The sequence below is a fragment of the Silurus meridionalis genome, chromosome 17 (genome assembly GCF_014805685.1).
Source record: "Silurus meridionalis isolate SWU-2019-XX chromosome 17, ASM1480568v1, whole genome shotgun sequence".
Taxonomy (NCBI): Eukaryota; Metazoa; Chordata; class Actinopteri; order Siluriformes; family Siluridae; genus Silurus; species Silurus meridionalis.
Window position 1 is genome coordinate 27,514,030 of NC_060900.1, and position 19,796 is coordinate 27,533,825.

The 19,796-nt window shown below is 45.4% G+C and overlaps 1 long non-coding RNA gene across 1 annotated transcript; it reads left to right on the plus strand.

Moving 5' to 3' along the window:
- The first annotated feature begins 328 nt into the window (after positions 1-328).
- Positions 329-17,199, plus strand: LOC124400247. Its single transcript, XR_006928341.1, has 3 exons — positions 329-374; positions 8,561-8,661; positions 15,484-17,199. It is a non-coding gene; the product is annotated as an uncharacterized LOC124400247 (long non-coding RNA).
- Positions 17,200-19,796: the final 2,597 nt, after the last annotated feature.

Genomic DNA, 19,796 nt, shown 5'->3' on the forward strand with positions numbered 1-19,796 from the left:
CCTCAGGCTTTGCTTCATTTTCACATCGGCGTGATCCACGGGCTGGTGACTTCTAAAAAAGTTTATCCAAATCTTCTCAAAAGACAAACATATCCCTGTGCATCCAATATAAAAAGGAAATAAAAAACACTAATGCTTACGTGATACGTGAAGGTCTGCAGCACAAGTCTCATCTTTTTCACAGATAAACCGAGGTTCCCCTTCGGGAACTCGAGCTGCACTTTGGTAACGCCCCTGCGTTGTCCACGCTCTGAACCACGTGTGAAATCTAACCAATAGGCAAGCTGTGACATCATAGACAGGCGACGTTGCATAAACCAGGAAGCGACAAGATGGTTGTGCGGTGGTAGCAACATTAGCTTCTGCTCATTCAGGTAAGCGCTTTGTTTGTGTTATCTTTGCAGTCATGAGCTTAAATGCAGGCAGAATTCTGTCTGTGTGTTTCCTGCTAGCCCTGTTTCATTTTGGGGGGTGGATTTGGTGACACAAAGCCGATGTGTTGTTTGCTTAGCATAGGAGCGTGCTTAGTCGGCTCTCGAGAGTATCGGTTGTTAGCATTTTAGCCGTGTGGCTATGCGATCCCGGCTGCGAGCCGAGCTCCCGTTCCCTGAGTGCTGCATCTGTGAGGGCTATCGATTTGCCTACGAAGAGCCACTTGGGTCTGGTAGGTAGGGCTACGCGACAGGTCAGGCTGCGGGTTGCTTCCACACGAAAAGTGTGTTGCAGGCATATCAGGCTGGCCTGCTGTGGGGGAGAGTGTGAGCTTCCTTCTGAGCACCACGGTGACCCCTACTGGCCTGACCTGGTAACGCTGTGGGTAAGGGTGATTGCTGGCAGGTTCAGGAGACCGCGGTGGCGTTTCAGTGGTAGTTCCTCGGCGCTCCAATGGGGCTGCTCGGCGGCAGCCTCACCCTCAGGAGGCTTCAACAGCCGCAGTACGCTGCTCCTGTTTGGGTTTAGAGGTCTGTCTGCCAGCCCTGCCACGGGTTGTGTTCTCTGATTGGGTCAAGCGCCAGCTCAGAGGGGTTGGTTCCCCCTGTGGAACTTTCTGTCAGTCTGAAGGGCTGTCTCTCGGGGGTCCTGCGTACTGTGGAAAAGGGCTAAGCGATTCAGCTCGCGTCTTCTCCGCCCTGGTTCAACAGGATGTGTCCCACCCTGGTGGGACCCGTGCAGGCTCTGGTCCTGGGACAGGAGCTGCGTGCTCTCCTGAGGAAACGGGCCATCGAGGTGGTTCCCTCCTTCTTGGTCGGAGAGTCAGGCTACTACAGCCCGTACTTTGTTATTCCAAAGAAGGACGGCGGGTTGCATCCCATTATGGATCTTCACTTCTTGAACCTCTCACTTATGAGGCTCGGGTTAGGGTTACTCATTTAGAGAGGTCGTGTCTCAGGTTGGGTCCGAGGACTGATTTGTCATACATTAGATCTGGAGGTCGCATGCTCCCAGCAGCTGTCCTTCACCACACCCGGGAGGTTCCTGAGGTTGCTTTCGGGGCGAGGCTTACCAATATCGGTCCTCCCGTTCGGCCTAGCACTCTCGCCCTGTACTTTCACAAAGTGCGTGAACGCGGCACTGACTTCTTATTATATCGATGATTGGTCGATATTGGCTCATTTAGAGCACCAGGCAGTTCAGCATTGAGATGTCGTTTTCGACTGCATGAAGGTACTGGGGTTCAGACTGAAGACTATACATGGACTATACATAGTCCATGACTCCAATGTACTTGTGATCAAAATTAACTGTTTTTTTTTTTCAACCTGAGTACATTGTGTGTGTGTGTGTGTGTGTGTGTGTGTGTTCCACCTGGATTGATTTGACTTCTTTCATCTGATCACAATGGAGTCTAATTTTACCTGGAGCCTGGTTGCTCGGATTTGCATGAAACTTGAACGGACAAGATTCTGAAGATGATGGACGTGAATTAGGGGTGAAGTTACATTCAAAAATTTTTCTCAGGATCTTTGAGTCCAGATGAACTCGAGAAAATGTGTATCGTCTTGTGGATCTGAAAGTCGGGTTCTTATTCACGTCCACATTCGAGCGGACCCCACAAATCGGATAGTGGACCCCACAAAACGGATAGCGGCCCACAAATCAGATAGCGGACCCCACAAATTGGATAGCGGACCCCATAAATTGCCTCCAGCAGGCGATCATACTCCATGGTCAGATTCTCCGCCTGCTTTTTAATCGCCTTCACATCACCGTCGGACTTTTGGAGTGCTGCACGGGAACAAACACAGGAAAAACAAACGAGTCAAAAAAAAACGCTGTGTATCCAATTACAATACGCAACCCGCTTCCACGCGCAGGCACATGCGGGCGCGTGCACTGCAGCTGTACGTCTACATTAATGTCTCTATATTAGGAACAGGTAGTCCTAAATGGATGGGTCCTGTTCCAGTTGTGACGTGTGAAAGCAACAGACTTGGTGTTGTGGTCCAGATTTAAAACACTTCACATGGAAATTACATACCTTTGCAAAACAAACAAACAAAAAAATTTCTTAAATACGAGCCAACAGCAAACACGTGGCATGTTACGGCCCATGATATACTACAGGCCTTTTTTTTTCCCCCATTGGCCTTGAATTGAAAATGTACTGAAACTGGCAGGACTCCCAAGGGCGTGGGCAAATTGTAGCCTGGACGTCGAGAAAAACATCGGCAGTGAACAAGGAGATCAGTCAGTGGCTCCGTTTCTAGCGCTCGTGTGGCAGACGAAAAATCTAAAGAAAAGAAAAGGTTTTGGTTAAGATTTACTTTGACCAAATAATTCGATAAACTTCCAGATGTTCCACTTTATTTTATTTAAAAATTTCTCTCTCAGCATGAAGAACAGATTCAGATCTAGTTCTTCACCAGATGGAGGTTTCCTGATCATCCCAGAGCAGTTTAACAGGATTTAGGTGCGGTGACTGGGCAGGTGGTTCCATTATAGATATCACTCCAGACATCTGTCTGCTCTCTATATAACACTCACAGGACTTAGACGTACGCTCAGTTCCACTGAGACATTTAGACACTCGTTTCTCTTTCTTTCTCGGTCTGTTGCTTCACATTTTTACATTCACCATGTGGATTACAATTAACTACACCGTGTGGGCAAAAGTATTGGGACACCTGACGATTCCAGCCACGTGTGGTTCTGTTGTACTGGACGTCTTCGGGTGCAGTAGCATTTAGCCAACTCCCTTATCCACAGTGACTTTTGATCTCATTCATATAACTGAGTGGCTATGGGGTTAAGGGCCTTGCTTAGGGGCCCAGGAGTGGCAGCTTGGTATGGATGTAATTTGAACTCACTGTCCAATGCCAGGTCAGGTGTCCACAAACTTTTTGCCATTATATAGGGTGTTTTTGAATTTAATGCAGAAAATAAATCCTAAGAGATCATCCTTCTTTAATTGTTGAATCTACACCACCTTTCATCATCTAACACATCCACATCACACTTTCATTACTCTGAGTGTGTGTGTGTGTGTGTGTGTGTGTGTGTGTGTGTGTGTGTGCGTCATCACTCTTTCCTGTCATCATTTACATTTACACTTGAAGATAGTCAGGGACTCTGCTGTACAGACATCTAGTGGAAGTTCATTCCACCACCTCGGTGCCAGAACAGAGAAGAGCCTTGAAGTGTACTTACCTCTCATTCTGAGAGAAGGTGGTACCAGTCGAGCAGTGCTGGAGGATAGCGTGCAGAAGCGTGGTGTAGTGTGAGATGTGATGATGTCACTGAGGTAAGATGGTGCTGGTCCATTTTTGGCCTTGTAGGCAAGCATCAGTGTTTTGAATCTGATACGTGCAGCTACCGGAAGCCAGTGAAGGGAGCGCAGCAATGGGGTGGTGTGGGAGAACTTGGGCTGATTAAACACAAGTCGTGCCGCTGCGTTTTGGATCATTTGCAGTGGACGAATAGCGATCAGGCGAAGACCTGCCAGCAGTAGTCAAGTCTTGAAATGACAAGAGACTGAACAAGCACCTGGGCAGCCTGTATGGACAGAAATGGTCGAATCCTTCGGATGTTATAGAGAAGAACTCGACAAGAACGAGCAACATAAGCGACATGTGGGAAGGACAGTTCATTGTCCATAGTCATCCCAAGGTTACGAGCAGTGGCTGAAGGGGAGAGCAGAGAGTCATTAAGTGTTATTTGGAGATCTTGACCTGGAAATGAATCACCTGGGATGACCAGCAGTCCTGTTTTGCTGTCATCCCTGGCTGATGTGTATAGATGTGTTTCACCAAGTTGATTTGTAACTTTCTTGGTGGCTTCAAGCTCATCCTTCAGCTTCCTGACCTCCTCCTTCAAGGCCTTGCTCTCCTTCTCCACGCTGCCCTTCACTTTGCTTCCCGCCTCCGGAATCACCACTCCGGCATCCTTCAGTTTCTGTACACACACACACACACACACACACACACACACACACACACACACACACACACACACACACACAATCACTTAAATAAGCTCCGCTTTGTACAAGTTGCTCCCAAATGAACACTTCTGCTTCATGAATCAGTAACACGAGCATAAACACTTATTGTTTTCTAGTACCTGGTGGATGGGATCAAACCTAAAGGGCACTGTGGTTTGAGATGGCCTGAACACTGAGGTCAGGGGGAACAGGGCACGGTATAAATCACTTCAAACACAAGAAGGATGTGTTGTGATCTCAGGGAGTTTTGTATGAAGAAGCTTTTAGAAGTTAAATGCTCATCAAAAGACCAAATCAAAGCAAAAAATGGCACACTTTAATGTCCCAGCCAGGAGGCTTCATGAGAGGGTTCTTGTTTGCCCAAAAGCTGGAGAAAAAACCTAACTAATCCCATGAGAAAAGAGAAAAATGTAGCTGATTTCTACTATAACGAATTTGTCACATATGAATGACAGATCATTGAAACTAATTTCTTATATCTTGAAGGTTCTGGGACTCAAACCTGCATATGACCAAATGTTTATGTTGGTGAATAATAGTTTATATAAATGTACCCTGAATGTACCCTAATCCTGAGGCGTCGTAGCAGACTTTTGATATCAGTGCCGGTCCAAATCCACCCTTGAGATGCTCAGGAACCTCATGGATTTTTTATGCTGTTGATGCAGAACCATCCTCAGCTGTACAGTGATCTCTAAATGAAGAGAACTCCATTTCTCTCACCACGAGTTCACATCAATTTATTGCTTCTCCTCCGATCTCTTATTGATTTCTCCCCCCACACACTGTTCCGTTCTGAACAAGACACTGTGCTAGTTCTTTGTGCTACCTGAATGTTTCGACTGATTATCGTTAATATTTGACTTATCGTGATCCTCCATGAAGCCTGTGAGAGCTTACTGGAGATCAGCCTCCTGCCTGAGTTTTAATCACAGTTCACTCACGCGCTTTGGGCACGAAATTAAACACCGGCCTGGTGAACTTTCACCCCGTGTGGTGAGAGGTGAATGAAATCGAATAGAAAAAGCTGCTGTTAACCAAAATTCACCAAAGGCAAAGCAGAAACCAGACCTCAGTCTCAATCTCAGGCCCGGTCCATTTCACCCATTTCCATCCAAACCTTTTCAGAAATCACTTTTTCTCGAGAACCTATTCGAGGTTTACTGCACGAACATTGAACGCAAATGAAAAAAAATGTTTGTTGTATCCTTTCCTTATCAGAAGACCTTCAAACTGAAACATATCTGGCTTCAGATAAACCTGGTATCTCTTCAAATATTCATACCATCGTACCATCATAGCGTGCTTGAAAGAACAGTGTCTTTAACATTGTTGGAGTTAAACATTAAACACGAACGATTGTATAGTCGTATTGACATCAGTCGTACTAATCGATATGAACGAGCGTCCAATATCGCCCTCTAGAGTGTAGAACTAGCACTGCATACTCACACGTACACCAGCAAATGTCGGCATTTCATAAGAATATTATATCACACCTGGGAAGATCCATCTCATCCACAAAGTTTCATTTAGGTTCCCCAAAAGTTTGTGGACACCCAAACATGTAAATCTTACACATTTTCTACAGGTGCAAGGATTAAAACGATTAAATGCTGTTGGCTGACTTTTCCATGGCTCTTCTCAACACGTTAAAGTCTCTGGCATTTACTACTCTATCTCTGGCTATTTTTGGTTTCAACACTCAAATGGAAATCGAATACAGGCCCTGCGAGCTAATGGTTCTAAACGGGCACTGGCGCCTCGACCCCGCGACGTATGACCATTGGCGCGCATCTGGTATCCTTCGTTGATACTTACATCGCTCTTCCAGAAGGAGATACGTCCTTCATCAGTCATCATCATCTGCGATCCCCTCTATCTGGTCTAGTAGCAGGGCTATGAAACAGTCGGCACGTTCTCATAATCGACATCGCTTCCTTGTCAACATTAATATGACTGACTCTGTGATTAAGCATACCTCTACTGTCAATGGAACAAATAAACACTGTGCCCTTCTAAATTGTCGATCTATCTCAGACAAAGGCACCTATATGAATGAGCTAATAGATGACAAAAAATTTGATATATTATTTCTCACAGAAATTTGGCAGGTACCATATGATTTTATCCATCTAAATCTGCTTACCCCTATTGGATATCGACATATGTCAGAACCACGTACAACTGGTAAAGGGGGTGGTCTTGCTGTCATTTTTCGTGTGTCTTTAACTGTCTCTAAATTGGTTTTTCACAATACCATGACATTTGAGTACATGGTTATGAAGTTTGGTATCAAACATCCCACTGTACTTATATTAAGTTACAGACCACCTAAACAACAAAGTGATTTTTTCTCAGAACTCAGTGAATTACTAACCCAAGCATGTGCTGCGTCCTCCCAAGTTATTCTTCTTGGTGATTTCAACATGAATGTTAAACCTCAGCTCTGCCTTTGATACTGTCTGTCATAAGATTTTACTTTCCCGCTTAGCGGAATTTGGCATATCAGACTCTGCACTATCCTGGTTTTCCTCTTATCTCACGGGCAGGCAAATCACATCTCCATACACAATTCCAAATCTCCAACTGTCTTACTTGAACAGGGTGTCCCACATGGCTCTGTTCTTGGCCCACTACTATTCATTTTGTACATTCAGCCGCTTGGCAAGATCATTCGTAGACATGGTTTTAGTTATCATTGTTATGCTGATTATATTCAGTTATATACTGCTTGTCAACCAGATTCTGTTAATGTAAAATCCTCACTTTCCTCTTGTGTTAGCGAGTTAAAACTATGGCTACACTCAAATTTTCAGTTTGTGCACTAGAGCATAAAAAAACCACTGAACTCTGATCAGGGGGAAACGCCTGACCCTCGGCTTCATCTAAGCCCACATTAAAAACACCTCCATCGTGACCGGTGCGTAGGTTTCCTGTGTAAGTGCACACTGATATGACCAAGTACTGAATTCGAATGTTGTAACAAGTCGAACAGCTGAGCAGAAATAATACACAAAAATACTAGATTCCAGTAAATGAGTGGAGGAAAGTTCTGTGGAGTCCAAATGGGACATTTTTGTCTCTAATTAAAGAATTTGTAGAATAGAAGAGATGTGATCAGACACTCACACATGGAGGTGGAAGATTAATGGCTCGGGGTTGTTTTGGAGACTTATTCCAGAACCCTCCCATTCCATACTTCATACACCATGCAGTTCCGTCTGGACTGCGGCTCAGCGGAACCGAGCGTACGTCTGAGTCCTGTAAGTGTTATATAGAGAGCAGACAGACGTCTGGAGTGATATCTATAATGGAACCACCTGCCCAGTCACCACACCTCAATCCTGTTAAACTGCTCTGGGATGATCAAGAAACCTCTATCTAGTGAAGAACTAGATCTGAATCTGTTCTTCATGCTGAGAGAGAAATGTTTAAATAAAATAAAGTGGACCATCTGGAAGTTTATAGAATTATTTGGTCAAAGTAAATCTTGTATAGCATTACATGAGCGAGTTTGTTGCGTAGAAACATTAAAGACCTTCACACGTTCAGCAGGCTTTGTATCTCCTAAACCTTGTTAGGGCGGAAACCTGAGACACCTCTTAACCGATGCCCTTTCTTTAGATTTTTTGTCTGCCAAACGAGCGCTAGAAACGGTGCCACTTACTGATCTCCTTGTTCACTCCCGATGTTTTTACAATTTGCCCACGCCCTTGGGAGTCCTGCCAGTTTCAGTACATTTTCAATTCAAGGCCAATAGGGGGAAAAAAAGGCCTGTAGTATATCATGGGCCGTAACATGCCGCGTGTTTGCTGTTGGCTCGTATTTAAGAAATGTTTTTGTTTGTTTGTTTTGCAAATGTACGTCATTTCCATGTAAAGTGTTTTAAATCTGGACCACAACACCAGGTCTGTTGCTTTCACACGTCACAACTGGAACAGGACCCATCCATTCAGGACTACCTGTTCTTAATATAGAGGCATTAACATAGACATACAGCTGCAGTGCACGCGCCTGCACGTGCCTGCGAGTGGAAGCGGGTTGCGTGTTGTAATTGGATACACAGCGTCTCTTTTTTTTGACTCGTTTGTTTTTCCTGTGTTTGTTCCCGTGCAGCACTCCAAAAGTCTGACAGTGATGTGAAGGCGATTAAAAAGCAGGCGGAGAATCTGACCGTGGAGTATGATCGCCTGCTGGAGGAGCACTCCAATTTACAGGTTGACGCACGCATAGAAACACGTGTACACAATTCAATGTGTTCAGGAAGCTTCACCAGCATAAACATGCAGAAGCATAAAAACAAACGAAATACAGTGATGGAGAATATAACACAATATTACAAGCAGCAATTTGTGGGGTCCACTATCCGATTTGTGGGGTCCGCTATCCGATTTGTGGGGTCTGCTAGAATGTGGACCGTGAATAAGAACCCGACTTTCAGATCCACAAGACGATACTGTACACCACATTTTCTTGAGGTCATCTGGATTTAAAGATCCTGAGAAACAGCCATTTTTAATGTAACTTTACCCCTAATTCACTTCCATCATCTTCAGAATATTGTCCATTCAAGTTTCATGCAAATCCGAGCAACCAGGCTCCGGGTAAAATTAGAGTAAAATGAAAGAAGTGAAATCAATCCAGGTGGAACACACACACACACACAAAAACACAATGTACTCAGGTTGAAAAAAAACACAGTTCATTTTAATCACAAGTACATTGGAGTCATGGAGCTGTTCAATCGTTATATAGTCCATTGTTTCCAGGGGGGGGGGACGGTCATGATCAGTCTTGACCAGTGAGAGATCTAACACCAGTTAGATTACTCGCACGGGCCACAAGTTTGTGGACACCTGACCATTAAATAGGTGTGCAGTTTTTGAAAATCTTGAGTATTTTTTTTTATCATTTTACATCTCAGCTACATTTACATTTAGCTGAGCTAACCAACACTTTAGGTTCCTGTCAAGCCACACGACTACAGTATGTATAAAAAACAATTTCCACCCCCATCACCGAAACATGTGGCCTACAGTCCTGCGGATTATAGAGCAGTTAAAGAGCTTTATTGGTTTCACTTCAAAAGATCATCAAACATTTCCGTCTTTGACTAGGGTATGTTTGTTGCTTGTTCCAGACAAGCTGGTTTGAGTATTTCATATAACTTTCAGAATTTTGTAGATTTTCGAAGTGTGCTTCTGGAGGTTTGTGGTCATTCAACCACAAGTCAGGTATTGATGTAGGTGAGGTGAGGAGGTCTGGATTGCATTTAGAGTCCATCCCAGATGGGTCCAAATAGGGTTAGAGCTCCATAGCAGGAGATCCAACTCAAGTAAAGCAGATCTTCATGGTCAAGCAGCATCGTCTGAGAATTGTTAACCAAAGTGAAAATAGGCCAATAGCAGATGTTTATATCTAGAACCTTAGGATTTCATTGGAAACTTTGGGATCGTCCCTGCGTGGTCCACGCTCTGAACAATGTGTAAAATCTAGCCAACAGGCAAGCCGTGACGTCATAGACAGGCGACGTTGCATAAACCAGGAAGCTACAAAATGGCTGTGCGTTGGTAGCGACATTAGCTTCTGCAAAGAGAGAAGGTAAGCACCGCAGGGATGGAGGGAGTGTGGCACGGAGACGCAGTGTCTCGTTCCCTCGGGAAACTAGGGTTACATTCTTAACCTAGAGACGTTCCCCTTCGGGAACTCGATCTGCGTCGAAACGCTTTGGGAACGAGTGTCCAATCACGCCACAATGACCATACCCTGCCCAGTGTGTGAGGGCCTCGGCACCTGCACGCAGGACAGAGGATGCAGGCCATGCCATGGGCAAACTCCAGGCGGGACGGGGCAACTGTCAAGTCCCAGAAAGGCACTCTGGGTCGTGTTCCGGGCCTCAGCCTCCGGGTGCCGCGGAGGAAACGTGTCACCAACAGGCGCCCACCCACAAGCGGGGCAATATATGCCGCGATGGGGGACACGGAAACCTACAAGGTCAACCCCTTGGTCAACCCTGTGGCAAACTGTTCCTGTAAAACTCCAGAACTGAACTGACCGGGCAGTGAACTGGGTCCAAGTCACTGTGCTCACACCGTGACGCAAACAGTTGCCATCGTGCGGCGTACGACCTCCTCGTGGAGGGAGCTCCGGAGTGGAGAAGGGCCTCTACCACCTCGGTAGAGAGACCAGCTGCTATGAACTGTGCCCCCCTCTACCGAGGTGGTAGATGCCCTTCTTCTCTCCAAAGCTCTCCCCACGAGGAGGTCGTACGCCTCCGGGCTTCCACAACTCCAGGTGGGGGTGAACCAGGGTTCCGCCAGCCTGTGAGCGGAGATCCCTCCTGGGAGGAATTTTCCACGGTAGTCCCTCGAGTAGGGATACCAGGTCCACAAACCACGACTTGCCCGGACATCGAGGTGCTACCAGGAGGAGACAGACTCCTTCCCTGTGAACTCTTTCCGGAACTCCCGAGAGCAGCGCGATCAGGGGAAAGGCGTACAGGCGTAGCCTCGGCCAAGACCGTCCCATGGCAGCCACTGTCTTGACAGGGCGTCTGCTCTGACATCCAACCGTCCCGGGATGTAAACGGCTCTCAAAGAGAGGAGTTCCTCCCGGGACCACAAGAGGACCTCTCGCACCAGTTGTTTGCAAGGGGCGAGACCGGAGGCCCATCGCAGTATTGTCCGTGCGGACCAACACATAGTGATCTCTCAGGACTGGGAGGAAGTGTTTTAAACCCCAACACTGCCATCACCTCCAGGCAAACTATGTGCCACGAGAGACGTGGGCCGCTCCACAGACCCTGGGCGGAGTGGCCACCATGACCGCTCCCCACCCTGTGAGGGAAGCGTCCGTCGTTAGCATTACGCGATAACAAGGAGTCCCTAAAACGGGGCCTCGGGACAGAATGTTGGGTCTTTCTATGCATCCAAGGCTCAAAGGGCACACCGCGAGACCTTGATGGTACGATACAGACCACCACTGGAGGAGCCTCATTCGGAGGAGGCCGAGTGGAATTACACTGGACGCTGCCGCTATGAGACCCAGCAGCCTCTGGAACTGCCTCACAGTGAGTGGCTGGCCTGCTCCTACCCTCCTGACTGAGGGTGACTTTAACCGGGCGGGAGACAACCGTGCCCGCAACCTGGCCGAGAAAAGTGGTCCTCCACGCTGGAGAAAGTACACTCTATCCCACGTTTCAGTCTGAACCCCAGTACCTTCATGCAGGCGAGAATGACATCTCAATGCCGAACTGCCTGGTGCTCTAAACGAGCCAATATCAACCAATCGGCGATATAATACGAAATGCGGTCGCCCTGAAGCCGCAGCGGCGTCAGTGCACGCACTTTGTGAAGGTATGGGGCGAGAGTGCTAGGCCGAACGGGAGGACCGATAACCTCAGGAACCTCCCGTGTATGGTGAAGGACAGCTGCGTGGAAGCATGCAACCGCAAGATCTAACATATGACAAATCAGTCCTCGGACTCGACCTTAGACACGACCTCTCTAAACGAGTAACACGAACCCGAGCAAGTGAGTGGTTCAAGGAGTGAAGATACAGAATGGGATTCAACCCGCCGTCCTTATTCAGAACAATTAAGTACGGGCTGTAGTAGCCTGACTCTCTGACCGAGGAGGAGAAAACCACCTCGATGGCCCGTTTCCTCATGAGAGTACGCAGCTCCTGTCCCAAGACTAGAGCCTGCACGGGTCCCACCAGGGTGAAACACATCCCGTTGAACCGGGGAGGAGAAGACGTGAACTGAATCGCGCAGCCGTTTTCCCTCCTGGTAGCCCTCCAGACTGACAGAAAGTTTCACAGGGGAAACCAACCCCTCGGGGCTGGCGCTTGACCCACTCAGAGCGGCTGGAGCGGTGCTCTGCAGCTGACTACACCTCCTAAGAGGGATCTTACGGGCGGAATACGGGGAGCAAACCGCTGGAGAAAAGCCGCGCTCTGAACACGACCCATGGCAGGGCTGGCAGACAGACCTCCTGAACCCGAACGGCAGGAGCAGCATACTGTGGCCGTTGAAGCCTCCTGAGAGGCAGCGGATGACCCCCATCCACAACGAACTTTTAGGTGGAATAAGAGAGTGCCGGGGAGGGACGGCCACCGCATCATGAGGTGCACACCGCTCTCCAAGATGCAAGTCATCAGGCTTATGCACCACAGCCCGTACATTAGGGGCGAGGACAAACCTACTGCCGAGCAGCCCCATTGGAGCCCCGAGGAACTATAACTGAAACGCCACCGTGGTCTCCTGAACCTGCCAGCAATCGCCCATACCAAAAGCGTTACCAGGTCAGGCAAGTAGGGGTCACCATGGCACTCAGAAGGAAGCTCACACCATCCCCCACAGCGGGCCAGCCTGGTATGCTGGCAACACACTCATCGTGTGGAGGCAACCCGCAGCCTGACCTGTCGCATAGCCCTACCTACCAGAGCCAAGCGGCTCTTCGTAGGCAAACCGATAGCCCTCACAAATGCAGCACTCTGGGAGAGATAGCTAGCTAGCATCTCTACCACAAGCGGCCGCCATCCCCAGGGAACGGGAGCTCGGCTCGCAGCCGGAAGCGCATAGCTACACGGCTAAAATGCTAACAACCGATACCCTCGAGAGCCGACTAAGCACGCTCCTAAGCTAAGCAAACAACACATCGGCTGCGTGTCACCCAGACCCCCCCCCCCAAATTAAACAGGGCAAGCAGGAAACACGCAAACGGAATTCTGCCTGCATTTAAGCTCATGGCTGCACAGATAACACACACAAAGTGCTTACCTGAATGAGCAGAAGCTAATGTCGCTAGCACCGCACAACCATCTTGTAGCTTCCTGGTTTACGCGTCGTCGCCTGTCTTTGACGTCACGGCTTGCCTATTGGCTAGATTTCACACGTGGTTCAGAGCGTGGACAACGCAGGGCCGTTCCCAAAGCGTTTCGACGCAGCTCGAGTTCCCGAAGGGGAACCCCGGTTCATCTGCAGAACAGATGAGACTTGTGCTGCAGACCTTTATGTACAACGTAAGCATTAGTGTTTTTTTTTTTTTTTTTAATTGGATGCACAGGGATATGTTTGTCTTTTGAGGAGATTTGGATAAACTTCATAAGAAGTCACCAGCCCGTGGATCACGCCGATGTGAAAATGAAGCAAAGCCTGAGGCCTCCTCCAACCAGACCTGGGTAACAGGCCTAGCATGACATGCAGTAGCACTTGAAAATGCAGTTGTTGAAGGTTAAACCTCACATCAATTAAATTCTGAAAGAACAGAGCTGCCGCAGTTGTTTTACAGAGCAGTGAACACTCCATGATGTACGCCGACCCTCCTGGACCCCGAGACGATTATTCTAAATTACACAGAGATCGGGTATGAGCATCACTAAGACCGTTTGATCATCCGTGCTCTTCAAGGCGATTTCTTTCTTTCTTGGAGCTGTTTTATGAAGGCCAGCATTGTTGCACAGCTTGTCCTTGATCCCTGACTGAAGCTGTAGCATGTAATGACAAGTGGCTACATATATCAAACACACGTGGACAAGAGTTCTCTTATCATTGCTTGGCTTTTCCTTGAACTCTGCTCATCTGCCCACATGCTAACGACTAGTAATTTTTTTTCTGTTGCGCTGCAAAGGATTTGTGTGTAAGTAGGAATCAATTCATTGTGCGTTCTCAAAAAGGTTTTTTTAGCCTTTTATAACTATGGATATTGTACATTAGTCTGTATGTTAATCTCTGATGAGTGAGATGGTATAAGGAGGAACCAGGCCCATCCTCGTTCTCATCACCGAATGTCCATTCGTCGTAGTTCCATCGTTATTAAGGTGATCATCTGTTCACCGGTGGAAACTTCTGAGCAAACTTGCGTCAAAATGTATTGAGATGAGCTCTATCTACATTTAAACACCATTGCCTTCAAAATGGTCCCCTTTCGAATCTCCATTGAAGTACGCAGGAACCTAATCTGGCGAGAGGTTGCGGGTGGGTGTGGAAGTGAGATCCTGACGGGAAAAAAGCGTTTGAGGTCAGAACAGCACCAGTCTTTTGCCACACTGACTTATAAAGGTCGGTGCTTCTTGTGACTGTGCATGCACCTTGTGCTGCCATCTGTTGGCCTGTCACAAAACTAGTCTCGAAACTTTTTGATACCTCCACTTATATTACAGTCCGAATCTATCTTCGGCGTGGATCTTCAGGCAGAACATCCTCAACAGTAAGTGAAGAGAGCTTCCAGGATGAATCGGGCAGGTCCAGAAAAAAGAAGGGGACAGGATTTATATAGCATTAATAGTTCCTGAATGGTGATAAAGAACTGGAAGTTTCTTTTCTTTAAAAGTTGTAAAATAAATGGCACACGTTATAAAACGTTTAGCTGCAGATGAATCTTTTAATCATCTGTCACACATCTGAGAAATTCCTGTCGTAATTTAACAGCATGTATGTTTTGTAAGGATAAGCGTTTTTTTTCTTTCCAATCCGAGGAATATCTTGTGGAAACCAAAGCTTGCATTATAAAAACAAAACAAAATCAAAGATTTCACCAGGGTCTTGTGGTCGCTTTTGGTTTCGATTCAGCTAAAGTTCCCGGGGTTTGTTTTCACCTGCTGTTGTTCCAAAGCTTTCGATGGAATTCAGATGTCCTGATATCCAGGCCAAAAACGTGTTTCTGTGTTCATGCTCGTTGAAGTCACACACACGGCTTTGGCTTGCATGGTTGCTACCCTAGAACTTAGGAGTGTCAGGGTTTTGTTCTGCACACAAAGTGCACAAAAAGCAGACCTCTGAGTCCGACCTGGTGACTTTCTCACCAACATCAAAATAAAATAGACTGTATCACAAATTACAGCACAGTGAAATCCTTTCTTCGCTCACGGTCAGAGCGCAGGGTCAGCCATGATACGGGTTAAGGGCCTTGCTCAAGGGCCCAGGAGTGGCAGCTTGAACCCCCAACTTCAGTAACCCAGAACCCTAACCAATGAACTGTATATTTCACACTTACTGATAATTAATTCACACTGTTTTGTGTGTGTGTTATTTCTAGGCGTCGTTTGACTCTCAGCATGATAAGAAGTCGGACTGATGGAGGTGACGCCCTGCTGCCCGCCTGCCTCACCTCTTCCTCCACGACACCAGGTCCACGCATCACTTCCTGTCGCTGGATTGTTCTGTACAGGATTGAGGAGCGATCCCATCCTGTATGTCTAATAATGCTGCTCTCGGTGTGTCACCGAGGAAGTTGTAACGGTGACAGTGCCGCTAGTGTTGCCTTGAGTGTAATAGGCTGCAGAGCGATGCCAAGGAGCAATCTGTTCGACACAACCAGCCAAACTCTGATTGCGATCCATGTCTTGTTGCTCAAAATTTAAAGTTTGTACTGTACAGTTTCTAATGAGGAATGAAGGTACTTCCTGTACTCTAAACTGCTGGAAGTTTACAACCATATTTGGGCTGGTAAATAACCCAGGGGTGTAATAATGGTGTCATCCATCTCATCTACTGCTGGTTTATTTGCTGGATATTTAATCCTGGCTCTCAGACGATTTTTTTTTTTCGGACTCTACTTACCGACATAGCAGCTGGAAAAGTGAAAATAATGTGTACTTTCTTTTTTTAATGTGCTTGTGTATATAAGTGCGCACAATACTATACTCATACGCCGATCCGCCATAACATAATGACCGCCTGCTTAATATTGTTTTGGTCCCCTTTTGCTGTCAAAACAGTCCAGATCTTTAACAGCATGAACTCCTTCAGCAGTTTGAGCTACAGGAGCTCGTCTGTTGGATCGGACCTCACGGAAGAGCCTTCGCTTCCCAAATGTATCAACGACCTTGTCGCCGTTTCACCACTGTTCTTTCCTTGGAGCCGGTACTCAGTCGTGACCTGGTGGTTGAGGACATCTGTGAGGCACCATGAAAGTCTTCTCATGTCCCAGCTTGATAGAAAACTGGGGTCAGAATCATTGTTAGCCATGATACAGAGGGTTAAGGGTCCTGTTTTCTGGTATGAACCCCCAACCTTCTGATCAGTAACTCAGAGCTTTAACTATTGAGCTTCCAATTCCCCAAAGTTCTTCCCCTCAAAATTCCAAGTTGCTTCATTTGTCTTCTTGAGGACAAAGTTTCAACCCAAAACTGTATCCTGTCCCCATTTTTAAAAACATAGAACAGATAAATGAGTAAAACAAAAGGGATAATTTCTTATACCGAGTTTATTCCACCAGAGATGGAAAGACTGGACCAACCCAAATTGGCAAACCGTTTCTTCGTCCAAGCCATTCATCTGTCTAAAATGGAAAATAAATATTTACCCTACAGAACGATACCGAGCTGTTCAAGCTTTCAACAATGAACGCCATAGTGAGTTTGTTTGTTTACCCGTTGGACGCGTCCTTCTTGTTCGCGGAGCATAGGGCGTTCTGTTTTTGGAAGCTTATTTTCATCATCTGTAGTGTTACAGGGGAGACTCTGAATTGAGTAGGAGATGCTACGGAGCACAGACAGGCCTCCGCTGTATTATTAAAATAACCGAAGAGAGAAAGTACGATGCGGTACTGAAGAGATACAGTGTACAGTCTCGTACATTAAATACAGATATATTTTTTCTAACGTCGTTCCACATTTAGTCTCCTTTTTTGCTCTTATAGTAACCCTCACTCTTTCAGAAAGATGTTCCACTAGATTTTGGAGATTTGTGGAGACACATAGAGTTAGTAGCATTACCGATGGAGGTGAGGTGAGGCGAGGTCTATAGCAGGAGATTTTTCATTCCATTTAAACCCATGGAAAGCAGATCTTCATGGAGCTGGCTTTGCGCACAGGGGCATCGTCATGCTGGAACAGGTTTGGGAATATTTCATGCTAAGATTACTTTGTGCTAACAGGTTGGGAAAGAAGCACATAATACTGGAAAAAGCTGGTGTCCGGATACTTTTGGCACAAAATATAGTCTCTGTCAGCGTAGTGATATTTTCCTTGATTCTCTTCTTTTTTCTTTTTTCTTTTTTTTATTTGGCTTAGCCACAGCAATATCCGATTTTGTTGGCTTTTCCCCAGACCATCACACAGTAACTGGATATCAAAGCAGGATTAGTTGACTCATGTTTTTTTTAATCCAAATCATCGGTGAAGAATTGTCATGATCTTCTAACCTACGATTATCCAAGTATTGTTTGGATACTTATTGGAAGGCTTCTTGGAAAACATCGGATTGGATTTGGATTTCATGCTAACAATGAAATTATTACTCCAATACACAGGGGGAAGACACCAAGCATGAAGGTTCTGTGGGTATTTTTTAGAGAGGCTTTAAAGATTTGCCCTCTGACATTCACTTTCCCCAGAACCGTTCCATGGACTGGAGTGTCACACGGGCAAGCAATCAAGTTCACACACATTTTGGTTAAATTTAGAATCTGGTCCGTATTTCTAAGTGAAGGTTCCAGAGGTATTTCTGGTAAAATGTATAGTATAAATATTCAGTGAGCTCAAGCTTAAAGAGTCAGTGCTCTATTATTGATCCAAAAATAGTTATTGGGGATTTATTGAGTTTTTGGGTCAGTAATACCCACCTGGTGTTTAGAACCTTGTCTACAGTGTGTTAGGAGCAGCGGTGGATGGAACATGTTAAAGTAGAGAAACATTCAGTAAAAGTGTCCCTTTAAACTTTCACTTGAGTAAAAGCTCAAATGTTTTTGCCTTCAAATGCACTTAAGTATCCAAAGTGTTACGTCACAAGACTCACCTTAACGTAAAAAGACTCGAATGTGACTCTCAGCACACTGATCTATTAATAGAATGATATTAATGACTCAAACACTGATTGATTTCTATTACAATGATCACGAACCCAAAACCTTCTTCAAAACAATCACGTAAATAAATCCATGTGTGTTGTGTCAAATTCGAGTCTGGAGTTTCTTCATGTTATGAGACCAGTTTTTATCCTCGTTAATAATAAGAGACAACGACTGATTTCACAAAACGTAGTTGAATAAAAAGTCAAATATTTGAGTTTGAAATGTAGTGAAGTTACAGTAAAAAGTCTCCCCAAATGGAAACACTTCAGTAAAACGTGAAAATAAGTACGTAACTCATCACATTCACTTCCTTTCTGTCCACCACTGATTATTAGATTCAGAAGCCTATAGTGAGAACTTTATGGTGGGAACTCTATAGTGAGAACTGTACATTGAGAACTTTGAATGAGAACTGTATAGAGAAAACTTTTTGAGATCTGTATAGTGAGTACTGTAGTGAGAACTTTATGGTGGAAACTTTATAATAAGATCTCTATAGTGAGAACTGCATTTTTTTAAACATATAGTGAGAATTATGAGAACTGTATAGTGAGAACTTTATATGAGATCTGTATAGTAAGAACAGCGAGAACTCCATAGTGGGAACTCTTATAGTGATAATTCTATAGTTAGAACTCTTTGGTGGAAACTTTATGGTGAGAACTCTGTAGTGATAACTTTATAGTGGGAACTTTATGGTGGGAACTTTATAATGAGAACTCTATGGTGGGAACTTTATAGTGGGAACTCTATATTAAGAGTTCTATATTATATTCAGAGACAAAAAGAAAAGCCGAGACGCACGAGTGTTGCCATGGAGTTAGTTGGTTTATTGCCAGTTGTTGCTCTGATATGGGTGAGTGGATCTTCAGCACACAGTCACAGTGGTGTAAAGCATGAAGCCCTTCAAACATTAACATCATCAGTGATCAAATCCTGCACAAGCAATGACTTTAGTTACAGCACGAGTCGTTATGTTTATTACTACTTCAGCTTACGAATGGAAGACTGTGGGTACGGCTCACGGCATGTCACCAAGCACAACGATGAAAGAGTTCATCACTACTTTTACTACGTTAGTAAGAGAACCTTTGAAACAGTAACTCCACCCAAAGCTTTAGCGTTTCGCTCCACCAACAATATAACGTGCTGTAATATATTATCAAAAGAAAATAACTTTCTCGAGTTAGAACTGGATTCGAAACTCTGAAGCCAAAAGTTTATGGTATTCTATTGAAGAGTTCACTATTCCGAACAAAGATAATCACTGCTGATCCGCTAGAATTTATTTACTTAAAAACATGTTAATTCTGGTTAATTAAACTGGTAAAACACTTAAAATCAAACACTAAATTGAAAGATGTTGATTACAGATTTACATTTTACAGCTTTTCATTTCTAAAAGAGTAAAAGTCAGTCGTTTAGAAATATAGAGGAATTCAGATACAGACGTTTTATTATTCATTCATTCATTAATCTGCGTATTCAAAGATGGTAAAAACGTTCTGATTGAAGAAAAATCTCATGATGATACTTTTCTATATTTTTCTAAAACG